Source organism: Oryctolagus cuniculus, chromosome 6, assembly GCF_964237555.1.
Source record: "Oryctolagus cuniculus chromosome 6, mOryCun1.1, whole genome shotgun sequence".
In the NCBI taxonomy this organism is placed as follows: domain Eukaryota; kingdom Metazoa; phylum Chordata; class Mammalia; order Lagomorpha; family Leporidae; genus Oryctolagus; species Oryctolagus cuniculus.
In genome coordinates, this window is record NC_091437.1 from 131,921,656 (window position 1) to 131,947,627 (window position 25,972).

Here is a 25,972-nt window from a genome sequence, read left to right on the forward strand (position 1 = left end):
AAAACCTCAGGGTTTGCACATCTGCATAAGTCTGATCAGCCATGTTCTGTTCAACCGGTAACACCAGTGCCCAATGCACTGCACAGGAACACCATTCAGAAACTTGTAATATTGTAGTTGTTTATGCTATTATTGAGGGTGAGGATGACACCCTCTAATTAAATGACCTAGATTTATAGACAACATATTAAACATCAGTTTTAAAAATACAATATAAACTTTCACATTAGAAAAGTAACAATTTATATACTTTGTCAGAACCTACAGAAAACCTCAAAGCACAAATGTCAGAAAATATTACCTATTGAACTATAGTTACCCTGACAATTTAGGAAACAAGCACATAATTTTTTTGTTATACCTAATTTAATCTGAAAAGGGTATCTCAGAAACTGGCTTATAGTTAGGACTCAAATATACTTTGAGTAGCGGTTGTTCAATCTTAACTACATTAGTAATTTGAAATTGGTGCCCATTCCTTTAAGCCCACCCACTGCCCCCACAGCTGAATATGACCAAAGAGACACATGGGAATTTGCACATCTCATGTTACAATTTTGACCACCAAACCCAGGTGTCCCTCAGCTATCTACTGCATCTTACTTGTCCTTCCAGCGTCCTAGCTAACCACTTTTTTCTCTTCTCTGAACTTCCAGTACATCTTCCCCCTCACCCCGAGATCATCTCTCCACACACGCTTACCATTGTCAGCTTCCAGCAGACTCCACTCCTGAACTGTGAGACTCAACTGTAAGCAAGCTCAACTGTCCTCCTGCCCAAGAAGTTCCTCTCACATATTTCAGTTGAAGTAATGAAAACCTAATACAGGTGGAATAATGTCACAAACGCATCCTCGCTCCCGGGTTTTGAGCCTGCTATCCATTTCACTTGGAAATAAGAACCCTCTTCTTTGGAGGAATGCCATCTTTGTAGAATGCGGAGAAAACTACCTTGTTTTTTGTCCTGCCACCATATTTGCTCGCCCTCAGTCGTTCCTCTTTGTGACTTTGCACCTGCTTTGGGACTTCTGCAGCAGTTCTTTTCTTTTGACCTCATATTTCTCATCAACTTTGGCTCCATTTTCTCCACATATTCAAAATGCTCATTAAAATTTTTTTTCTAGATACAGTGGCCCTGTTCTTTGGAAGAATGCTTCTTTCTTTGTAGAAGGCAGAATTGTACCCTTTTTGTCCTGCAATGGAGACTACAGAGGAGCTACAGGAGTGTTTGAGATGATAAATAGGTCCAGATTGTTGAGGAAAATGAATACACTGATAAGAAACAGAGGTTTTATCGTACATTGTAAAGTTGTAACCTGTAGAATATCATAATCATAATTACGTTGTAATAAATTCACTTTATTGTTGATGTTGAGGATTCCTAGATGGTAGAGAAGCTGAAGTAACAATTAGGAAACTGTAGGAGTAGTCTAGGTAAGAATGAGAATCTACTCCAGGGTGGTGAGAGTGAAGTTTGAAAGGAGGACATAAAAACTGTAGGTTAAATTAACGAATGGAATTGATGTAAATTGATCATGATTAGATGTTAATGTACAAGAAATACAGGCATTTAGGGCATTATGGCTTAGGTTTCTACATATATGGTGATTTTATTCACTAAATATAGAAATGCAGGACATGGTGGCAAGCTTGGATACTGGACAAAATATTTTGTTTAGAACATATTAACTTGGCAATATCTGTAGGACTAGAGGGGAAGTTATTTAGTACCAAGGATTGATTAGAGCTCAGGAGAAAGGTCTAGACTGTTACATAGATGACGGCGTCATTTAAGATCAGAAAGAGTAAGTCATTTCAAGTCACAGATTAAACACGAGGTACAACAGGATCAATCCCAGGAACTCTCGCTTTTGGAGTCAAGGCTATTAATGTCTGTGTTGCAACACACATTCCTGCCCTTCTCCTTGCTTCCCACCTCCATCCCAACGAGTGAGGCACCACTCTAAACAAGCTTCTTATGGGGGTCTAAATATAGAATTTCCTTAGCCCTTTCAATCTGTGCTGTCACACTTTCCTTTCCCTAATGGTCAAGTGTCTCTCAAAAATAGTCCGTACTACTTAATTCATCACCTCTGGTTCACTTCTCAACTCATTCAATTCGAAATTCTGGTTTCTGCTCTAAAATTCACCTTGGTCAAGGTTACAGATGAGTTTCTAATTGCCAAATTGAGAAAGATTTTTTATTGTCACTTAACTTTCTGTGGTATTTAGTAATCTTATATCCATTCTCTATCACACAAAAATGTATACGTGCATGACACATGCATGCATGTCCATACACATGAATATATGTACGTGTGTATATTGAGAGAGAGATATTCATGGCAAACAAAAAGTTTGAAAAACTAGAAGGAAACAGCCACTCATAATAGTGCCATACTCATCCATCCAGCTCATGAATAGGTATTCATATTTCATAGAGTTGCAATCTATTCCCAGTCCTAAAACTTTGTGTTAGAAATATTTCCTTCAGTCCACGGATGTCACTTTGTGAGATAATTGTAGAAATCTTCCAATTTTCCCATCTTCTGGAAGCTATATGAAAGCAAATTTACAACTTTATCATCAGAAAAATGGGACACAGATAATGTGCATGCTGTAACATATGTACTGACCAGCAGGACTGGAATTGATTAGAATCCACCTAGAAGGATGTCAAGGGGATCACTGAAAACCTGGAAGGGGTGGGTTACAGAAAGATTCTACAAAAACATTTTCTGAAAAGAAAAGGCCCCCCCCTACTGAAAAAGCTCCATGGCTAATTTGCTACAGTGAGTGAAAAACTTGGGTGGCAGCCTTGCTAATGAAAATCCTCTTATACTTCAACTTTGTAAAGCAGTGGAGTTGAAAGTATGGGGGCATTGAGGCTACACACAGAATACATGGATGTACAGTATCTGCAGGAGACAATTACTCTGTGTGGGAGCCATAGCAACTTATTTATTTGTCATATTGGACACTGCTCTGGTCCCTCTTTCCACCCTAAAAGGAGTTTCCTTAAGTGGCTGCTCCAGAAAAATCCAAGTCATCCAACAGTGGATAATTGCTTTAAAGAGTAAAATATCAACCCAGAGACACACAGATAGTAAGCCAGTCAACAAAGAACATTCACCAGAAAAATAAAAAAAAGTTGCCACAACACATATGAAAAATGTGGACTAGACTTGACTTTAAATTTAAAGGCATAAACATCACCTCTATTAAACAAAGGAGAATACAAAGCAGATACAAGAATTCATGGGAGAGACGGCAAGGCATCTATGAAAAAAATAAAAAACAGGCAGTTGCTCTCCTTGTTCTTGACACCTGATCCTGCCAGGACCCTGGGTGCCAAGGCCATGGTGACGGGGCAGAAGGAGTCAAGGTTGAGCTGGCTGGCCCAAGGGCTCACGTACTGCTGCCCCATCTGAAGAAATGTGTAATGAATTGGCCGCAAGTAAGAGCACCATGTCTCCAACTTGCCCTTTTCCCTGACAAGCAGGGACTTACACAGGACATTTTCCAAGTAGAGTGAAGTTGTAAAGGTAGCTAATGAAAGATAAAGCTACCTGGAAGAGTAAAGTGGTTGCATTCATTTCAGTGTTGGCTAAAGACTCCAATAAAACTGCACCAGGGCAATAAACAACACACAGATAAAAACAAACACTGTACAGACCGTGGAAGAGCAGCTGAGTTCATCTGAAGATGGAACTACTTTGGTAAATCTAGGTGTTAGGAAATCGATGTGGGGAAAGTGGACGCTTCAGTTATACCTGTCCTAAAAATATGCTGGAAGAACATGAAATTCCAAAGAAAGAAAGAAAAAAAAATGAGCAAGAAAGCTAAAGAAAATCTCCGGACTAGTAAAAGAAGTTGAGAAAGTAGAAGAGAGTGAGGATGAAGGGAGGTCCTTACTGCTCACACCCTCAGCCAGACCATAGATTTCCAGCCAAAACTGGAAAAACATGGAAGCCCCCAGTTCAGGGGGCTCCTTAAGATCAGATGATGAGTCCAGATGTCTAAGGAAAAAGAAAAAGACATATTCCAGCGATGAGGAAGAACTTAGTGATTAAAATTATTATGAAAATATCCTTAAAGTAATACAGTCTTGGAGCAACAAAGTTCAGTTGGGGACTAAGGTTATCTTTAGAAATCAAGCATAAGAACACCTGGTACCAAAAGATTTTTTTACTATAAAATAGTTCATAGGAATAAAATAATTTATATTACCATATTTCTATCTTGCCTTGGCACCATACAGTTTGAGCCTCTCTAAACTGAAAATCTGAAATCCAAAATGTGGCAAAATCTGCAAATTTTGAATGCCAACGTGATGACTCAAGTAAAAAATTCCACACCATGGAGTTTTGTTTCATTCACAGCATTATTAAGCATACTGTATCAAATTGCCTTCAGGCCATCTGTATAAAGTTTATATGAAACAGAAATGAATTTCATATTTAGACTCACATCCCATTCACAAGATATTTCATTATATATATGAAAATATTCCAAAATCTGAAATAATCTGGAATTTAAAATCCTTTTGGTCCTAAGTGTTTTGTATAAAGTTTATTTAACCTGTACTAAAAAACAATTGAGTTTTTTTTAATTTTTATTTAATGAATATAAATTTCCAACGTACGGCTTATGGATTACAATGGCTTCCCCCCATAACGTCCCTCCCACACGCAACCCTCCCCTTTCCCACTCCCTCTCCCCTTCCATTCACATCAAGATTCATTTTCGATTCTCTTTATATACAGAAGATCAGTTTAGCATACATTAAGTAAAGATTTCAACAGTTTGCTCCCACACAGAAACATAAAGTGAAAAATAATAGATGATTTTTTTTAATGATGATGAAATCAGATCAGACCTATAAACAATTGAGATTTACTAGAAATAGTCTCTTTCAGCAGTTTTTTTTTTTTTAAAGATTTGTGTATTTGTTTAAAAATCAGAGTTAGCGAGAGAGAGAGAGATGAGAGAAGCAAGTAAGAGAGATCTTTCATCTGCTCAGTTTACTCTCCAAAGGGCTGCAACTGGTAGGACTGGACCAGGCCAAAACCAGGAGCCTGAAATTCCATCTTGGCCTCCAACATGGGCTATCTCCCACTGCTACCCCAGGTGCATTAGCAAAGAGCTGGATCAGAAGTGGAGCAGCCAGCACTTGAACTGGCAAACATGTGGGTTGTTGGCGTCCCATTTTGTTGGTTTAACCTGCTGAGCCACAATGCAGCCCTAGAAATAATCTTGAAAAAAACTAGTTTTAATAAATTAAAACAATGCTATTATGGTAATGCTGTCATGATCAAATGTAAAAAAGATATTCAAATGATTCATTATAAAATTTATTCATATCTGATTGGCTTATATATTTTTTTAAATAAATCTCCAAACCAAAACAAAAAACGTCCAGAGAAATTAAAGGCAGAAAAATAGAAATGGAAGAGATGTCTATTGCTATTTGTAAGGAATTGACTGTAAGCTTGGAAAACCTGAGGGTCAGCTGAAAAAATTAAAAATCATAAAATAATTCACTTGGTTGGTGGAACAAGTACTGTGCTGAAGGTATCATTTGTCTGTTTAACAAAATAATTCAGAAAGATGAGAATAGTTCAAAAATTCATGAAAAATGAAAGTAAAAGGAAAGCTTAGGGTCCAGTGCTGTGGTATAGCAGGTAAAGCCTCATTTTACAATGCCAATATCCCATATCAGCAGCAGTTCAAGTCCCGACTGCTCCACTTCCGATCCAACTCCCTGCTGGTGCACCTGGAAGGGCAGCTGAGGATGGCCCAGGTGTTTGAGTCCCTGTACCTGTGTGGGAGACCTAGAACTCCTGGTTTCAACCTGACCCAGCTCCAGCCGTTGCAACTATCAAGGAGTGAACCAGCAGATGGAAGATCTCTCTTCCCCACTCTCTCTGTATCTCAGCCTTGCAAATAAATAAGTAAATCTTTCAAAAAAGAAGAAAATATAAGTTTATTTTTGTGCAAAAATAAATTTGAAATCAGTGCAACTTTTTGATATTGTTTTTCCAAGAACATTTTGAGAACCACTCATATGCATGGTTTTCTTTTTTTTTTTTTTTTGCACCAAAATAAACTCATCTTTTTCTTTTTAAATATTTTTAAATTTGTTTTAAATGCAGAGTTACAGAGATAGGGAGAGAGAGAGAGACAGAGAAAGTCTCCTTTCCACTGGTTCACCCCCTAAATGGCTACAACGGCTGGAGCTGGACCAATCTGAAGCCAGGAGTCAGGAAGTTTTTCCAGGTCTCCCACATGGGTACAGGAGCACAAGCACCTGGGCCAAACTCTACTACTTTCCCAGGCCATCAGCATGGAGCTGGAATGGAAATGGAGCAGCCAAGACTCTAGCTGGCACCCATAATGTTTGCTGGCATCTCAAGCAGAAGCTTAACCTACTACACCACAGCACCAGCCCCTATGCTCATCTTTTAATTTCTACATTTTCCATAAAATTTTTGAGCACTCATAAAATGAAAGAAATTAACTAGTTATGATAGTAGCAATAAAGATAAAATATGCAAAAGCTGTGTGAACAATACTTCAAGCACTCCTTAAAGACACTATATGTAACTGAACAAAGAAAAGATAAAATATGGGGCTGGCGCTGTGGTGTAGCGGGTTAAGTACCTGGCCTGAAGCACCGACATCTCATACGGGCACCAGTTCGAGACCCGGTTGCTCCCCTTCTGATCCAGCTCTCTGCTATGGCCTGAGAAAGCAGTAGAAGATGGTCCAAATGCTTGGGCCCCTGCACCCGCATGGGAGACCCAGAAGAAGCTCCTGGCTCCTGGCTTTCAATCAGCGCAGCTCTGGCCGTTGCAGGCCATCTGGGGGAATGAACCAGCAGATGGAAGACCTCTCTGTCTTTACCTCTCTCTGTAACTCTGTCTTTCAAATAAATAAAATAAATAAATAAAAGATAAAATAATAATCTCAGGAAGACTCATCATTTCTCTCTATGGTAATTTAAAGTATAACAAGAAACGATCTTTTTCTTTTGTAGGAATGAGACAAACAGATTTTAAATATCATAGGAAAAATTAAGCAATCAAGACTAATGAAAAATATTTAAAAAGAACAAATTTCAAGTATTAAATAACATTATATTGACATGTAAATTACCAAAAAGAATAGTGGAGCAGAGTACAAAAATAAAAACTAAACCCAACGACATATAAGAATTTAATAAATTATAGTGGTGATAGGAGGAAATATATTATTTTTATATGGTCATGATGGGGTGGTTGTCTGACACAGAGATTAAGTCGTGGTTTGGGATGAGCAGATCCCATCAGAATTCCTGGGTTCCAGTACCAGCTCCACTTCCAATTCCAGCTTCCTGCTAATGCGCACCCCAGAGGTCAGCATGTGATGGCTCAAGGATGTGAGCTATATGGGGACCTAGACTGAATTCCAGACTCCTGAGTTCCACCTGGCCAAGCATGTCATGAGGGTCGCTGGGTCAAGATGTTGTTACCAAATGAGTGCATCCAGGTTTTTGTTTCCCATGCAAGAAAGAGCTTGTGGGTAAGAAGTAGGTAAAGGCAGAGGAATTCGATTTATCCACAAGCAAAGTGAATACACAAGCGAATACAGGAATGCTCAGGAGTGAGCTGCACATGATGGGGTCTGCGTCCATCCCTTTCTATATCCTAGAGGCACAGGAGGTGGTGTCTGGGGTGGAGTTTAATTGAATATTCATAGTTGGCACAATTTGGGGCAGAGTTTGGATATTGCCCATCTCCTTCCCCTTGCTTGGAAATCTCAGAGGTGTCATGGCATCAGGTACATGATGAGAGTAGGAGTGTGCGCCATGGTAATTTATTACGATGAGATTATAATTAGCTAAAGATCATGAGGATACAGCCAACAGCCAACAGCCACTTTGGTTATTTTTGGCTAGTTCTAAGCAGTGGTTTCATGGAAACAGCTGCATGGAAGGGTGAGAACCGGGTGGTCCAGGCAGGGTTGCAGGGAAGGCTGCAACCTCAGCTGTTCCTTGCTAGCTACCTCCTTCCCTGCATCGTGCTGTGGCTTTGCAGGCATCTGGGGAGTGACCCAGAGGATAGCACATAGAAAAGGCCAACCTCCTAGTAGAAAATTGGGCAAAAATATGAATAAAGAGTTCACTTTCGAGGGTGAGGGAAATGACACTAAAATATGGAAAGATGCTCATTTACATATGAAAATTTAAAACTACATGAAATATCTTTTTTCTTCCAACCATTTTTGTGACTTTTTATTAAAAAATCCACAAAGTTCATCACAACAGTCTTAGCAAACTGAAGGAAAACAAGTACTCCTTCATTGTTTGTGGGAGGTATACATTAGTAAGACTTCATTGCAAGGCAATTGGGCAATATTTTCCAAAACTTCTCACTCATATATCCTAGAAATTCCTCTTCTCAAATTTTACACAAGGGATGAAATGAAATCAATATGAAGTTACATAATACATTTTTATTTTGGAACAGTGAAGGATTAAAAACCAACTAAATTATAAGGAAGAGCTTAAATAAATTACTACATGGTTATCCAAATAAATATTCTATGCAATAAGATAAAAATAATTAACTTTCTGATAAGTTATCTGATAAAAGCCTCCAAGATACAAGAAATAGAAAAAAGTAAACTGTACATAATATACTGCTGTTTGTAGTAAAAGGAAGTGGAAATAAGAATACTCATGTGTGTTCCAATCTGTGGCTAAATTCATAAAGATATCCTGCACGATCCTGAAAAATCTAAATATAGAGGTAATAGGAGAAGATATCCTCTTGGCTAACTTCAACTATTTCTTTGTTCAGTTCTTCCTTTGCAAAGAAGCTTGCCTCAAATCCTCAACCCAGCCGGATGTGAAGGCTGTGAGGACCCTTGTTTTGTCTGTCTTGTTCATTGATGTATCCTGAGTACCTAGAACAGTACTATTATAATGGAAGATAATCAACCAACATTTGTTCACTGAATGAATGGATACTGGAGGATGCGGAGAGGACGACTCTATTGCATACATTTACATATTTTAATTTAAAAATTGTATATGTTTATTTTAAACTTATTTATAGGAACTTTATTTGGAATCAAAGACAAAGAGAGATCTCCCATCTGTTGGTTCAGTACTCAAATTCCTGAAATAGCCACGCCAGGGCCAGGCTGAAACCAGGAGCATGGAATCCAACCCGGGTCTCTCACTTAGGTGGCAGGGACCAGGTACTTGAGCCATCACCTGCTGCCACCCAGGGTGTGCTTTAGTGGAAGGCAGAGCCAGGACTTGAAACTAGGTACTCCAATGTGGGATATGGCATCCCAAATAGCATCTTAGTTATGGTGCCAAGGGCCTACACCCTCTGTATATTTTAATAATAAAATTTGTTTAAAACTAAATAAAAAATTAGTAAAAGTCAATGACAATTAAAAGTACACTAAAATAAATAATAGAATCAATGGTAATGAATGTGATTTATTCCCAATTTTTGCAGTTTTCCAGTTCCAAATTTCCCAATTTATAATAATGTCTCCATTTCCATGACAATGTTTTGATTTAACAAAGGCTGAAAACATTCGGTTGCTCTGATCTTCCCCGGGGCCATCTCAACAAACCTCTGAGCACAGGCCTCCCGCTCCTTCTCTTTGCTCTTTTTTTTTTTTTTTTTTGACAGGCAGAGTGGACAGTGAGAGAGAGAGACAGAGAGAAAGGTCTTCCTTTGCCGTTGGTTCACCCTCCAATGGCCGCCGCGGCCGGAGCGCTGCGGCCTGCGCACCGCGCTGATCCGATGGCAGGAGCCAGAAGCCAGGTGCTTTTCCTGGTCTCCCATGGGGTGCAGGGCCCAAGCACCTGGGCCATCCTCCACTGCACTCCCTGGCCACAGCAGAGGGCTGGCCTGGAAGAGGGGCAACCGGGACAGAATCCGGCGCCCCGACCGGGACTAGAACCCGGTGTGCCGGCGCCGCTAGGCGGAGGATTAGCCTAGTGAGCCGCGGCGCCGGCCTCTTTGCTCTTGAGAAGAGCCACACAGACAGCCTCGGTCTGGTCTGGCCCCTTTGCGAAGGACTAGCTTGCCACAGCCCAGTGTTCCTGTTCTCAGATGAGTTCAGACTTGTGTCCCTACAGTCTCCACCTGCCAGACTTCCAAATATTTCCATGGTTCAAGTCAACAGCCAATGAGCTACATTCATGTATCATGAATGTTAGGGGAACTGGCAGAAAGGCTGTGCCGTCTGTGTCCCCCAGGAGCCAACCCTAGTCAAGAACACAGGCACACATACTAGTTACAGGGGACTCTCGGAGTTAACCTACGGATTTTCTTTAGTACTCTCAAATCTCTGAGTTTGCCTGGGTTCCTGTCATCAGGCACCACAAAGTTGGTGCCTCCAAACAGAAAGCTATTGTCTCACAGGTTCTGGAGTCCAGAAGTGTGAAATCAAGGTGCCACTTTGGTCCTGCTCTCCAAAGGCCTGAGGGGTGGAGCCGCCTCTGCCTCTTCCAGCTTGCAGTGCCTACAGGTTTCCTCGCCTTGTGCCAGCCTCACTCAAGCCTCTGCCTCTGTCTTCCCATGACTGTCTTCTCAGTGTCTGTGTCTTCTCTCCTATATAAAATCAAATTCCCTCCCCTTTGGAGATAATCCAGGATGATCTCATCTTGAGATCCTTCACTTCATTACATCTGCAAAGACTTTTCTTCCAAATGCAATCACATTTACAGCATCCAGGGACTGGGATCTTTTCTTGGGCCACCACTCAAAGCACTCCTTGCAAGTCGACCTTTCTGCATCAGACTGAGCTTTTAGCCACCTCTCTTTGTATTGCGCTGTGAATTTTGGATCAAATTGGGTGGATTAGCCTAATTAGGCTACTCTGTGACCTTGGGCAATTTAAGTCTCTCCACTTGAATTCTTTACAAAATGGGAGGCATGAATATACATTTGAAGGAATTGGTCCAACGATTAGGAGGATGTAAAGCTATTAGAGCAGTTCAATAAATATGTGATGAGATTGCGTCATTGTGTTTGGCACCTGTGACAGCAGGGTCGAGGAAGACCTCAGCTCTTCAGTGTGCAGAAGGCTCCTTCCGCCTTTGTGCTCCAAGTGCTAAGGTAGGCCTGGAGACTTGCTGCTGTCTCAGAATAATGGCTTTGCTCTAAAAGCCTTGCTGGCAGACAATTGGAAATTCACTATTTTAAGAGGTAGGATACTGGCGGGAGGTCTGAGTTAGGTTCATTTCAGAGCCCTCTGCCTGACTTACCTTCCTCTTTGTTTAAATAGATTGGAGCCTAGCCAGAGTTTAAGGAAGCTGTGTGTCAGAAGGTATCTCTGTTGACCCTCTGCCTGTCCTTTAACACCACTTGTAGCCACCAGCAGAAAGGAAGGGCTGGCTAAGAGCTAAATTTAAGTTGTAAGGGTCTGAGCAGCCCTTTGAGAAGAAGGCAGATAAGAGCTTCCTGTGTGTGAGACATCACTGAAAGAGAAACTTGCATTCAGTCTATCTTTACTCTTTGGGGAGAACCTTTTTTTTTTTTCTTTTGTTCCATGGAAGAGTTATTTGTTGTCAGGTAAGATGTTTTCAATCCTTTCTTCAAAATTAATACTTATTCTCTTCAAAAACCAAGCATCGTTTGTTTTACTTCTTTTCCTTCAAAAGGAAAAGGTTTCTCTGGCAAAACATTTGGGCCAAATGAAAGTCCCCATGGTGGTCTGATTTATAAAACCCGTGGAGGAGAATCTTCTAGAGATAGCGTGTGCCTTGGCCTAACGGCATAACCATTTAGCTATGCATGTGCAGAGCAAAGCTTCACTATGTACACATATGGATACTTCAAAAAGTTCTGGGAAAGTGAATTAAAAGATAAGTCTGTTTTGGTACAAAAAACTGAAATCTACACAAAGTTTTTTCATAATATGCATTCCCATGAACTTTTTGAGGACTATTATTGGAATACTACAAAACAATAAATTTGAAAATTTATAAGAAACTTCCCCAACGTAGTGAGAGGAGGTGATGGTTTAGATTCTAAAGTGACACTTTTCCCATAACCCTCAGCAAGCAAAACTCAGGAGGTTGTGGAGTAAGTGAAACTCTGCCTGAGGCATGTCTACCGCCTGGGGAGGGGATGGAGGACATTGGGGCCAGCTGAAGAGAGCCTGAATCACATTCTGTGTTCTATAAATGTGGAAAGAGGTGATCAGACACATTAACTGCCTTAGGATTCCAAGGATTCCTGTGGAACAGAAGTAAAACTGGACTCACTGTTGTGGACTCGTGAGTTTGACAAGTATATGAAATGGGCACATGTCCTGAGCCAGCAGCTCAAACTGCTGGTTCCTATCCCAGACGCAGGGAGTCTTAGTGGTCCCCAGGCCTGCCTGTAGCGTTAGCACCACCTGGGAGGTTGTTGGAATTACAGATTCTCAGGCCACATCCCAGACCAGCTGATTTCAGAATCTGCACTTAACAAGATCCCCAAATGATTGGTATGTACGTCAATGTTTGAGCAGCACTAATCTAGGGCAGTGCTGATCTAGGACATACCCGGGATGACGCCAATAATTCCAACATCCAGCTCATGCCTTCATGTAGTCTCCTCCCTTTGAGGGTGGGTGGGACTTACGACTTACTTCTAGCCAATAGAGTATGACAAAGATGACATGATTTTGCAGATATCGCTAATGCCTTAAATTAGTTGTTATTTTTCACTTTATTTGAAAGGCAGAGAAACAGAGAGAGGAAGAAACATCTTTCATGTGCTGCTTCGCTCCTCTAATACCTGCAGCAGCAAGGACTGGGCCAGGCCAGGGACTGAATGGCAGGGACCAAGTACTTGAGACATCATTGCTGCTTCCTGGGGTGTGCGCTAGCAGGAAGCTGGATCAGAAGCAGAGTCTGTGGGACCTGAATGAGGCATTTCACTATGGGATAAGGGAATCCCAAGCTGCAATTTAACCGTAGTGCCGGATGCTCACCACTCTGGTTCTAAGTTAAAGGAAGAGGTACCATGGTTAGGAATTACTTTGTGGATGAGGAGCCCTTAAGAGAGGGCTTCAGTCTGGCCCAACCACTGCTGCTGAGGTTATTTGGAGAGTGAACCAGTAAATGGAAGATCTTTATTTGTCTCTCTCTGCCTTTCAAATAAAATAAATGAATAAATACTATTTTAAAAATAGCATTAACCATGGGAATGTCATCAGATTAGTAAGTAACATTTATACAGCACTTAAAAGTGTATTTAGCACATGGGAAGTGCTCACTTTTTATTATTGTAGCATTTACCAGATGCACAGAATGATGTGGTTGTAATTTACTAATTTTTGAGAACTCCTTTTTAATTAGGCTGAAGCAGTCTGGACAAAATAAACAAAGGCCAAGGAATTATGTCCTGTCACATATACATAGGCTTCCAGGACATGACGCGCAAGTGTGTCTACTGACTTTCTTCTGTGAAAATAGAGACGCTTACCATACCAAGTTTATTCACCCTTAAGACTCTAATTATCTGTTAGTTACAACCCAAGGCGGGAAAACGTGTATTATAATCTTTATTTGATGGACAGTTAGGGGAAGCCATGAAAGAAATGAGTTGTGCTTGTCATGGGGAAAACACAAGTCGTAAACAGAATTGAAATCCAGCATCTGGATTCAAGGCTGGATTCTCACATTATCCTCAGCTATTTGCTGTGTGGTAGAAGACATGTTCAAGCAGAGGACGAACCGTATGAAACAGACATTCTCGGCACAGATTTCAGTGTTTGCCTCTCTTTTCTGTCTCTGCCTCTCCTAACTTGCCAATCAATAAGCTATCCATTTTTTTCTTTCACAGAAAATTTGTTTGGGGAACGTGGAATGTTGGTTCTGATCACACATGATGCCTTGCAGGTATCGGCAATGCAGAAGTAATAGCGGCTTTCAGAGTCTTTGAATGGCAGCGTGGCTGCCATTGAGACAATGAAATGAGAACAGCAGATAGATCCCATTCTGTTTTCTGACAGGTAGCTTTTTAGCCTCCGCGGGAACCTTCCTATGCAGTTCAGTTCCATGCACTTATTTTACGCACGCCTGTCATTCTTTGTTGGTGCTTGTATTGCCTGCTTATTGGAATGACCTTGTATATCGTACTTAGAATGGTGTTCAGATGTATTTAATTATAACGACCTTTCGGGAGAGCTGGATGGGGCAGGCCCCTGTTATTTTGCTCTTTGTTTTGAAGCTCAATATACATCCGGGCAGGCTTTCTGTTCTCCTCCACCAGACATTCACATTTGGTTCTTGGCGAATGAACCACAGTCGGGGGTCACTATAATTGACCTTCCATAAATCATCCGCTGCTCCTTGTTACCAAATCCTCCTGCCTTCTCTTCAGAACGCTTTTCTGAGCCAGTAAAGGCTGAGATAAAGCTGCAGGATTCTCTCTCTCAGGACCTGTTGTATTTCCATTCCTTTAGGAATGAAGGGTTTAGCCTTTGTTGCTAATGCAAATGTGCTCCTCTCACCCAGCCGCTGAGGGGTTGTCCAAGTTGTGCGAATTGCATTGCGTTTTCCTCAGATAGTCATGCTAATACGATAGAGCATGTGTACCTTTTCTTAGCCATTCATCAAGTTCAGGTGCCAGTCTTGATGTGTACAATGCTTGTCTCAGTATACAAGTTATCTCTGTGTGTGTATAAGTTTATTTATATTGTATTAAAGCCCCCAGATTCCTAATATGCTCTATATGTTCCAACCATAAGAGGCCATCATCATTTTTTTCTGTTTTTTTTTTTTTTTTTTTTTTTTTGCAAAAATTACCGTAACATATTACCTCATTCAAAAGTACTTAAGGGGAGGGGATTGAGCCCTGCGATTAAGACGCCATGTTCTGCATTGGCATTCCAGAGTTCAATAGTGAGCTCCGGCTCCTGACTCCAGCTGTTTGCTAACAAAGACCTGGGGAGGCGTCAGTGATGGCTCCAATCACTGATTTCTTACCACTCACTTGGGAGATCTAGATTGAAACTTCTGGCTTTGGCCCTGGCCCAGCTCCAGCTCAACCTCAACCCCTGTGTGTATTTGAGAAGTAAATCAGCACACGGGAGCTCTCTGATTTGTCTCTCTGCCTCTCAAATCATTTTTTTAAAAAAGCAGTTGATTTTGGTGATTGCAAAAAAAAAAAATAAAAGTATAAGATTTCCTTAGCATATTTTAAGGGGCTGAAGCTAACTACATAATGCCAATATATTGCAATAATAATAACACTGATGATGATAATAATAATAATGGATATACTTGCTCTTAAAAATCTGAATTCAAGGGTGGACTTTTGGTGTAGTGGTTAAGATGCAGCTTTATCAAACTGCTGGGTTGATTCCCAGCTCTGCTCCCAATTCTAGGCTCTAACTTCCCTGGGAGGCACCAGATGATAGCTGAAGCACTTAGGTCCCTGTTTCCCATGGGAGACTCAGACAGAGTTCCTGGATCACAGTGTCAGCCTTGCCCACACCTCATTGTTGCAACATTTAAGGACTGGATGCCTCTGTGTGTGTCTCAATAATAAAAAAGGATTTTGATGTGCTTTCTTTTCTTTCATTACATTTCCTCTCAAACTCTAAAAATATCAATTAAGATACCTCTGCTCTGCAAAGTTCCAAACAGAGTTATTTCATGGGATGTGATATTTGGAGGTGTAAATACCTTTATCAGGAATTGGTAAAAAGAGCTTGCTATGGGGCTGGCGTTGTGGCATAGTGAGTTAAGCTGCAGTCTGCAATGCTGGTATCCCATATGGGTGCCAGTATGAATCCCGGCTGCTCCACTTCATATCCAGCCCCCTGATAATGGCCCAGGAAAGCAGCAGAGGATGGCCCAAGTGCTTGGGTCCCCGCACTCATGTGGGAGACTTGGAAGAAACTCCTGGCTTCTGGCTTTAGACTGGCCCATTTCCAGCCATTGAGGTCATCGGGGAGTAAACCAGGTGGAGGAGTCTCTCTCTCTCTCTCTGTAACCCTACATTTCAAATAATTAAAGAAATAAAACATAAAAATAAAAAGCACTTGCTGAGACAGGAAATGGAGATAGGAAAGTAGTGGCTTTTATTTATTTATTTTAACATTTATTTATTTACTTGAATGGCAGAGTAACACAGAGGGAGGGAGGAAGGGGGAGAGAGAGGGAAGAAGGGAGAAAGAGGGAGAAAGAGAAGGATGGAGGGAGGGGGAGAGAGAGAAAGAAAGAGAAGGACTGAGGGAGGGAGGGAGGGAGAGAGAGAGAGAGAGCGAGAGGGGAAGATTCTTCTGTCCAGTGGTTCACTCTTCAAATGCTGCAACAGCTAGGACTGGGCCAGGCTAAAACCAGGATGGGTCTTCCATGTCAGTGGCAGAGATTTAAGTAATTGGACCATCATCTTCTGCCTCCCAGGTTCATTATCTGGGAGCTGATTTGGAAGTGCAGAACAGCCAGGATTTGAACCAGGCACTCTACTATGGGATGTGGCCATACAAAGTGGTGGCTTAACCCGCTCACCATAACACTCACCCTTTATGTATGATTGAAAACAGCAATCAGAAGGACTAGAAATACCAGAATGAGTTCTTAAAGAATGTCAGAATTGGACTACCTGACTGCAAATGTTTGCTGTCTATTATGAGCTGGCCTCAAACACATAAGAATAAAGATTTTTTTTAAATTTTCTCCAGAAAATTGACCGTCTGTGAATGGAGTTAGAAAAATATCTTGAAATTTTTTAAGTGATGGAAAAGTAGTAAGTGAAATTAGAAATAAATGAATGCACTTTTTTTCTGCCACAATCATGATATGACAAGGCTAAAGCAGCACTTAGTGTAGTAAAGATGCACTTTAAATTTCCAACACACCTGAATGGCTTTGGTGTCGACTAGTTCTTGCAGGAGATGGACGACTACATATTTAGATGTTAGCATCCAATTCAGAGGTTCTTCAGAAATGCTATCTTAGGGTATTCTCAACTGTGTTCACTGTGGAGTTAAATCGACTGTTTCTCCATTATGAGCTTAATGTTTTTGCATTCCTAATCCGCATTTTGCAAGTAAAACTTCCTGCTGGTTAGTAATGTCCAGTCTACATTAAGAAGATGCACATGCTGGTATTCTTGACTAATGGCCAGTTTTCACATTTGTCCAGGGCCACGTGCACTCTGATTTAGTCTGAAATGCACACATATGTTACCTTTCTTCCCCTACTCATGTGTAATTTATGTTCATCCCACTGAATGCTATGGGTGAAATTTTGTCTGCTCTGCTCCAGTGGCAGACCTTGAAACCATAGGGTCTCATTTTTCCTCTTGATATGTTCACCTGGACATGGCTTTGCGAATCAACACATGCATTCTAGTCTAACAATACAGCTGAATTGCCTGACCTTTCTGTTCTTCAAAGTCAGGGGAGAAACTGGGTTATCAGCTACTTCCTTTTATGTTTCATAGCAATAGGCAGAACATGTTCCTATTCATGGGTTCTTCAGCCACTAACTGCTTTGCTCAGCAGGTGGTTATGTTCTGGTTGGAAAAGGTGGCCTCCTAGCAGACCTGATGCTTACTGAACCAAAAGCAACCTGTGGGGCTAACCTGCAATCATTGTGAGCCTCACTCACGCATTTTCTGTACCTGCAGTGTGTCTTGAGCACATTAGGGACTTGTGATGAGAAACCTCAGGAGAGAGGGCTCCTGAATGCCTTTGGGGCTCCCAGCTCATACTGGAACATCCATGAAATATGGAAAGGAAACAGTCATGCCCTGAGTGGTATAGCACCATTCATCAAGATATAAGCCAAGATCTACACCAGAGGCAAGTTCCTTTGGCTAAATTACCATTTTTGAATGTATTTAAGTGAAAGTAACCTTTTTCTACTTTAAAGCAACCTGACACAAGCTTAAACTACATGAATAAAGGTACAAATAAAAGTAATTATTTTGAAATGGTAAGCTATGAACTTCTTATGTTTAATTGTTTATTGGCTCTAAAGCATTAAAATGTTCAGGCAGGTTTAGATTTTTAAAATTGAATTTAGGGTCTGTTTTTCTTTCCCAGATGTCAACTTATTTTTAAAATTAAACCTGATGTATTTATTGTCATGATTATCCTAGAAAATCCATGTATCCAGATAAATCCATAAAGACTCTCCCACTTGTCCTAATAACCCAATCCACCAACCATACCTTGTTTCTCCACTACCGCTTTATAACCTGCTGTCTTTGTTCAGGTTGCTATAAAATATACCATCAACGTATGGCTTATACACAGCAAACATTTATTTCTCACAGTTCTGGAGTAAAGTGTCAGCCAATTCTTGTCTGGCAAGAGCACACTTCCACATGAGGTTCAGAGAGCAGTCTTCTCACCATAACCTCGTGTGGTGGAAGGGGCAAAGGGTTCTCACGGTCTCTATTATTGAAGCACCAATTCCATTCATGAGGGCTCCACCCTCACCATCTGATCACCTCCCAAAGCTTCAGCACCTTTTTCATTTTTTTTTTAAGATTTATTTATTTTAAATTCAGAATTACAGAGAGAAAGAAAAAGACAGAGAGAGAGGGGTCTTCCACCTGCTGGTTCACTCTCCAAATGGCCACAATAGCCTAGGCTAGGCCAGGCTGAAGCCAGGAGCCAGGAGCTTCATCTAGGACTCCCACTTGGGTGAAGGGGCCCAAGCACTTGGGCTGTCCTCTGCTACTTTTCCAGGCACATTAGCAGGGAGCTGGATCAGAAGTGGAAAAGCTGGGACTTGAACCGGCACCCATATGGGATCCTGGCACCTCAGCTGGCAGCTTAACTCCCTGCACCAGAGTACCCATACCAAGCCTCATGTTCTTATACCATCACCTCAGGGAGTAGGATTTCAACATATTAATTGGAGTTACCAGTTCCTTCTACACCTCTCTGGTTTTTGTTCAATCCCCACTTCACATCCTGGTCCTTGATCTCTCCTCTGCATCTTCATATTCCTACTCATTGAGGTAAATAGAGAGCAGAAACCTTGTGACGAGCCTCATAACAATATCAACCCTCTGTAAGATGGAGGGGTTGACAGACAATATCAACCCTCTGTAAAATGGAGGGGTTGACAGTATTGCTATATTCACTGACTTTTCTGAATACAAAAGCAAAAGCGAATGCAAAGGATTTGGTTCTTGGCATCCTCATTCTTGGTATGCTTTCTCTAGGAACACAGACACCCTGCTGAAGGAAGTGCAGGCCATGTAAATTGATCAGATGTATGTACTTTGGTCCAGTTTCCAGCTGAGCAGCCAGTCAATACTCACTGACAATAATGAGCCATGTAAATGAGTTCTCTTAGAGTCCAACTCAGTTGAGAATCAGAAAACGCCAGCCCCAATGGCCATTGCACCCACATGAGCCTCCAAGAAGAGAACCTCCCAGATGTCACTGGACAAGGCACAAAATCCCTTCCCAGATGGCCAAACTATCTCACTTTTAAACAGCATAAATACCATCGGAAGCACAAAGACTGATTAAATCTCCTGAAAGATTCAAAGGCATTTTTTATGGGTACTTTCAATTGGACAAGAAGCCTTCAAAGATTATTAAAAGCACTGCACATCCACAGTTGCCAGGTTTAAAATACAGGATGTAGCATTTGGTGATACTTATATTCAAATGTTATCCATTCTTTATCTGAAATTCAAACTGCCTTCTATTGTATCTGCTAAATTTTGCCAACCTAGAACAATACATTTCATCTCTACTCTAGAAAGCAAAGGGCTACTCTCAACAGGACTGGTATCATCTCTAGCCATATGTTATTCCTTATCTCCTTAGGAAATCAATACAGGAAGTACGTTCCCTGGAGCCATCAGACCCACTTACTGAAATGCTGCAAACTCCTCCCTAGGTTTCTCTAAGCAATACTCATCCAGCTGAATCTCCCAAGAGAAATTCAAAAGCAAACTAGAGTTTGAACTTTGGAAAAATCAGATCAAAATAAAAAAAAATGCAGGTTCCAAATAAAACCAAGCGTTTGAAGGACACAAGGAAGTAACAAAACTTAAAGAACTTGGATGACTCAATGACAACAGCAAAAGACTTAAAGTTTATGGGAAAAATAAGACCAATAACACTTGATTTGGGGGATTGCTTCAAAGTTTCCAAATGATGTTCACATGAGCGTACTTCAAAATGTTTGTTGGAAATGGTATTAAAAGATCAGTTTATTTTGGGAAAAACAATTTTGAAATGCATGCATGTGAGGGGGTCTTCAAAATGTTCATGGGAAAAGGTGTATTATGAGAAAACTATGCATGTATTTCAAAAAAAATTTGCTCTAAAATAAACATCTTTAATCTTTTTTCCACAAACTTTAAAAAGTATCCTTTTATTATCTAATTTAAAATTCACAGAGATTTATTTGGAGTAAATCTATGACAGATTGTTTTTGAATACTGCAAATCTTAATATCGACTGGAACTCAATAACATTATTAAGTTGCATACTAATTTCCATTTTACATATGAAGAAGCTGAGGATCAGAGAATTTATTAACATAAATTGCTCACTGACAAGTATATGAACAAACCATGGCTTGAATATAGAAATTTGGCTTCTAATTAAGTGACTTTCCCAATTTAACATGAAACTTCTCTGAAAATTCTGTAGCCAATGAAAATCAATTTTAGAAAAAGCCTTCCTAGGTAATGAAAAAGCTTATTGAACTAGTATTGTTGGGCACTTTCTCTTTTATGTTTTGAGCACAAACGTGAGTTATTTTGTACATATTTTCTCAATTCACAAAACAGCCCATGTAGAATCAGCATACCTAAGTCTCCACTACCTGGAACAAGGCCAAGAATATGAAAATATACTTATAATTTCAGGACAGCCAGAAAATGTCAAGCTATTAATTCATTTAGCCATTTAAGACATACTGACTGAATGCAATTCTATTTCAGCCACTTTGTTAGGTTCTAAGAATGCAGAAATGGCCCTGCTGTTTCAGATTTTTGAGCTTAACAGCTGAGGGAGATAAATTACAGTCAATGCACTGAGACTGGCATCCCTTACTCATTACAGAGCTATTTAAATAACCACATAGAATCTAGATTCTCTTATCTTACGGAAAATTCTAACAAGCTCAGTTTTCATATTCCTTCTGTAGCAGGTTGGAAACCACATGGGGAAAATTATAGTGCGAGCCTTAACATGCCAAGGCTGACCATGTAGCAATGGGGGAGAACACAGCAGGTATAACTCCAATCACATGTGAGTCTGAAGTCATCAAGTGTGTTGAATGGAGATCCTTGCAAACCCCAGTATGTTATAAACCCTGAAACTGTTCTGATTTGTGTCACATTAATTTAAATGTTTTTAATTTATAACCCCGGATGCTTATCCTAACCAAGCTATTAAAGAAGATACTGTTCTTTAAAGAAAGTTCATATCAAAGTAACATGCAATTAAAGGAAACACCTAGAAAATCTTCCTATGTTGAATACCTCAGTCTAAGTCAAGGTTAAATAAGCAAGATGGTGTGGGGCAGGGGTGTTATGCAAAAGTTAAGCTGCTGCTTGGGAGGCCAGCATCTGTATTTGAGTGTTGAGAATTCTGTCCTGCCATTGCTTCTGATCCAGTTTACTGCTAATGTGTTTAGGAGACAGCAGATGATGGCCCAGATAGTTGGATTTATACCATCCATGTTGGAGATCCAAGAGGAGTTCCTGGCTCCATCTTGGCCCATGCCTGGCTGTTGTGGGCATTTGGGGGAATGAACCAGCAGAAGGAAGATCTCTCCCTTTCTCTCTGTCATTCTCTCCTCCTCTCTCTCTGTCACTCTGCCTTTCAAATAAAGTAAACTTTAAAAAGTAAAAAGATAGTTTTATATCAGGGCGATTGAAAGCCAAGTACATGCATAAACCTGAAAATGTCATTCATTTCCATCCTCTTTCAAATGTATGGATATTTCTGGCCGGTGCCGCAGCTCAATAGGCTAATCCTCCGCCTTGCGGCGCTGGCACCCTGGGTTCTAGTCCCGGTCGGGGCGCCAGATTTTGTCCCCGTTGCCCCTCTTCCAGGCCAGCTCTCTGCTATGGCCCAGGAGTGCAGTGGAGGATGGCCCAAGTGCTTGGGCCCTGCACCCCATGGGAGACCAGGAGAAGCACCTGGCTCCTGGCTTTGGATCAGCACGGTGCGCCGGCCGCAGCCCGCCGGCTGCGGTGGCCATTGGAGGGTGAACCAATGGCAAAAAGGAAGACCTTTCTATCTCTCTCTCTCACTGTCCACTCTGCCTGTCAAAAAACAAAAAACAAAACAAAACAAAACAAAAACAAAAACAAAAAAACGAACAAACAAATGTGTGGATATTTCTAAAATTATATTCCATTAATATTAATCATAGTCATGCTAATTTCTACATTATGTTCTACGATGGGTTGAAAATCTAAGGAAGATTATAAGATAAACCCTAACAGTATAAACTAAGAGTCCAGAAACTCTTGAGTGGACTACAGTCTCTTTGTAGAGTTAGGATACCACCCTCCAATTCATTCATGCATCAGAATTAGTAGAAATGTGAATAGACAGACTACTTACTCTTTCTGCATTTTCCTTTCCTTTATTTCTTTACTCAAAGCATATCTATTAAGAAAATGAGAAAACAAGTTGAAAAGAACTATGAAATTACAATTCACAACTTCCAATGTAAATTGTAAGTGCAGTGATTCTGCAGCTTGTCTGTTGGGAGCGTTTCTCAAATGCTTTTGCTAAAATTCACCCTGCCATTTGGAGTTGACAACTGTTGGTTTTGTCTGCTTGTCTGTTTTTTCCTCTCTTCTGAAAAACAGCCTCTCACTGTTTCTCTGAGACATCATTTAACTCCCTGCCCATGCAGTTGGGTGAGACTGAAAACCCAGCCCTGATCCTCCCCTCGCACTGAGTGATTGGTCCAAAACAGCAGCATATTTATCCCCCGCTGGAGGCAGGGGATAGGCAAATGACCCCATTGATACAGCAAGACCCAATCCTGTGGTTTTTCTGGGAGTATTAGGAAGGAGGGATTTTCTTTCTCTCAGCGTTGATAAATGTAAAGGAAGCTTTTTATAAACATTTGCCACTTCATAGGGAAAAGCTACATGAAAATGAAATTTGCAAAAAAAAAAAAAAAACCAAAAACCAAAAAACAAACAAACAAAAATACAGCAAAGCCAGCTAATTGAGAGTCAGATTACTGACAACACTGTTAACACCTTGACCAAACTCTATTTGAAGGTGCTACACCAGGCTGGCGCTGCGGCTCACTAGGCTAATCCTCCACCTGCAGCACTGGCATCCCAGGTTCTAGTCCCGGTTGGGGCGCCGGATTCTGTCCCAGTTGCTCCTCTTCCAGGCCAGCTCTCTGCTCTGGCCTGGGAGTGCAGTGGAGGATGGCCCAAGTGCTTGGGCCCTGCATCTCCTCATGGGAGACCAGGAGGAAGCACCTGGCGTCAGATCAGCGCAGCGTGCCAGCCGTAACAGCCATTTGTGGGCTGAACCAACGGAAGGAAGACCTTTCTCTTTGTCTTTCTCTCTAACTCTGTCTGTCAAAAAAAAAAAAAAAGTGTTACACCTTTTTTGTTGAAGGTACCCTCCACAGAACTTTCATAATTGAAAACCAACTAAAATTCAGAATTAAATAAAATATAAGCTAGTAAGAGTGACATTGTAGGAATAACCATTATTCTGCTTTAGAAGAAGAAAAATTGCATAACAACTGGTTCTTTGAACTGCAATTGGCCACTATTCATTTTGTGCCATTCACCTCTTAAAGACTAGGCGATATCTATGATGGGGATCACAAGTCTATACAAAATGATTTGTCCTTTTCATGTGTTCTAATTAAAGGAAGGGATTTACTACACCTAAGAATGCCTATGGTGCTGCATCACTTGAAAAAAAATTAGTCACCACTATTCCTGAGAAATCCAAGTGCAAAGTACATCTAATCAAATAGGTAACATCTTCCAGAATTTCATAATACAACATCCAGAGGCAGAGTTCTTGGATTAGGTTGAATGTAGCCTATCCATGACAATGTCAAAAAGCAGAAAACAACATGTCTTATCTTACCTTCAAATGCTGTTGGTGAGCTGGCTCAAACGTTACGTCATGGAGAAGCTGCCATTTAATTGTCAGTGATAGTGAGCCGGAGCCTATGCCAAGTCCTGGCATGGAGGGTATTACTAGCTGTGATGGTTGTTCTGCTGCTTTTGGGAAAGTAAATATTTACACCTCTGAAAAGAAAGTTCTTCTGCCAAGTAACTTGTCCTTCAGAATTAACAGGGACTTTGTAATGGGATCCACTTAAAAATTATACAACAACTCTAATGATCACGTATGGCATGAAGGACATAGAACTAATGAGTTTGAGCAACAAAGTTTGAGGGGAAAGAGCAACCTTTCCTCTTATTCCTAAGAAAGACCGTATCCTAAAATAATTCCTCCTTTCTCACTTCAAGTTACATGTGGCCATGTTGCACACTCATCTAAAGGTCGAGATTGACTTTCTCCCTGGGTAATTTCTTGCCAGGTAATTTCTCTGGCAAGTTTACAAATCAACCTTCCCTTAGGCTGGGGTTGCTTCTGAATTCTAGTTGGGAGATATTTTCTAGTACCTCAGGCATCCTTTTCAGCTCTTATTTTGTCTTGTTTGTAACTTCCAACTCAGCAAAATCAATGTGTGTGTGTGTGTGTGTGTGTGTGTATGAGAGAGAGAGAGAGATGAGAGATGAGAGGGGGAGAGACGTGATTACTTGTAAATAATTGAGTGGCTCTTTGCCACATCCCCGATTGGAGTCCTGTGTGCATCTGCAAGGAAAGGGATGTCCAAGAATGAGAGGTTAACTGCAGTGAGGGATAAAGGACACAGTCAGATGACTTGCCTGATGAGTCAACAGGCGAGCATGTGTGTCCTTGGTCAGTGCCAGAGGAAACACTGTTTCTAATGCAGCCTGTTCTATTTCATGAACGAGACTTGTGTCATACAAAAGAAGGTGAGTTCTGTAGCCAGACATTATCTGATTATAAATTGACACTTAGCCACTTACTGGTTCTCAGACCTCGGGTGACTTTTGAACCTCACTGGGCCGTACTTTCCTTATTTGTAAATGGGAAGATGGTCATAAGGGGGCTGAAAGGTTTCTATGCAGTGAGGTCAGCAAAGCACTTAGCACCCAGTGAGCACTCAATAGTTCATTGTTAGATGCTGATCCTACCTGAAAGTGGCCTGGACACTTGCTCAAAGTATCAACATCTGGCTGTGTTTTATGCATTTCTTCAGCAGCAGTTCAAGGGTGATGTGAAAACCTTGGCATGGTTTTTAAAGTGCTTATTTATTTCTTTGAGAGGGAAGGAGGGAGGGGAAGATAGAGACAGACAGACAGACACAGAGAGAGAGAGGTTGAAAAGCTGGGAATCAACCCAGGTCTCCCATGTGTGTGGCAGAGATCCAGTTACTGGAGTTAACACCGGTTGCCTCCCAGGGTGTCCATTAGCAGGAAGCTGGAATCAGGAGGCAGAGCCCCGGATCTAACTCAGGTACTCTGATATGGGATTGAGTCATACTTACCGATGTCTTAACGACTATGTCAAATGCCCATCCCTCAGCATGGTTTCTAGTGCACACAGTGCTAAGACTTAGAATTGTGACAGACATCTAAATTCTAAGTTAGAATGGTATGACCAGCTCACTGTATTCTCTGCCTTTCTTTTGCTGTTGGAGAGTCAACCCAACTTGTAGGGTTAGGATCTACCTGTTGAATCTCGACACTTTTGTACACCATTGACTTAAAAACTAACTACCTCAAATCCTTTGGATAATAAAACTTATATCCTTTTTTGGAGGGACCAAATGTGCCATCTATTGAATAGAAAGAATCTGTGGGTTTCAAAGTGTCTCTCAATTTCACAGAAGCCACATTGAGAGATCTGAAAATTAACTAAAACTAACCTCTCCC

The 25,972-nt window shown here is 41.0% G+C and overlaps 1 long non-coding RNA gene and 1 pseudogene across 1 annotated transcript; one reads left to right on the forward strand and one right to left on the reverse strand.

Annotated features, from left to right (window-relative positions):
* Positions 1–1,261: 1,261 nt before the first annotated feature.
* On the reverse strand, positions 1,262–25,663 carry LOC138849964 (uncharacterized). Its single transcript, XR_011389293.1, has 4 exons — positions 25,585–25,663; positions 24,087–24,223; positions 22,575–22,619; positions 1,262–2,555 (listed from the first exon to the last, which is right to left on the reverse strand). It is a non-coding gene; the product is annotated as an uncharacterized lncRNA (long non-coding RNA).
* LOC127490794 (zinc finger CCHC-type and RNA-binding motif-containing protein 1 pseudogene) lies at positions 2,873–8,808 on the forward strand (annotated as a pseudogene).
* Positions 25,664–25,972: the final 309 nt, after the last annotated feature.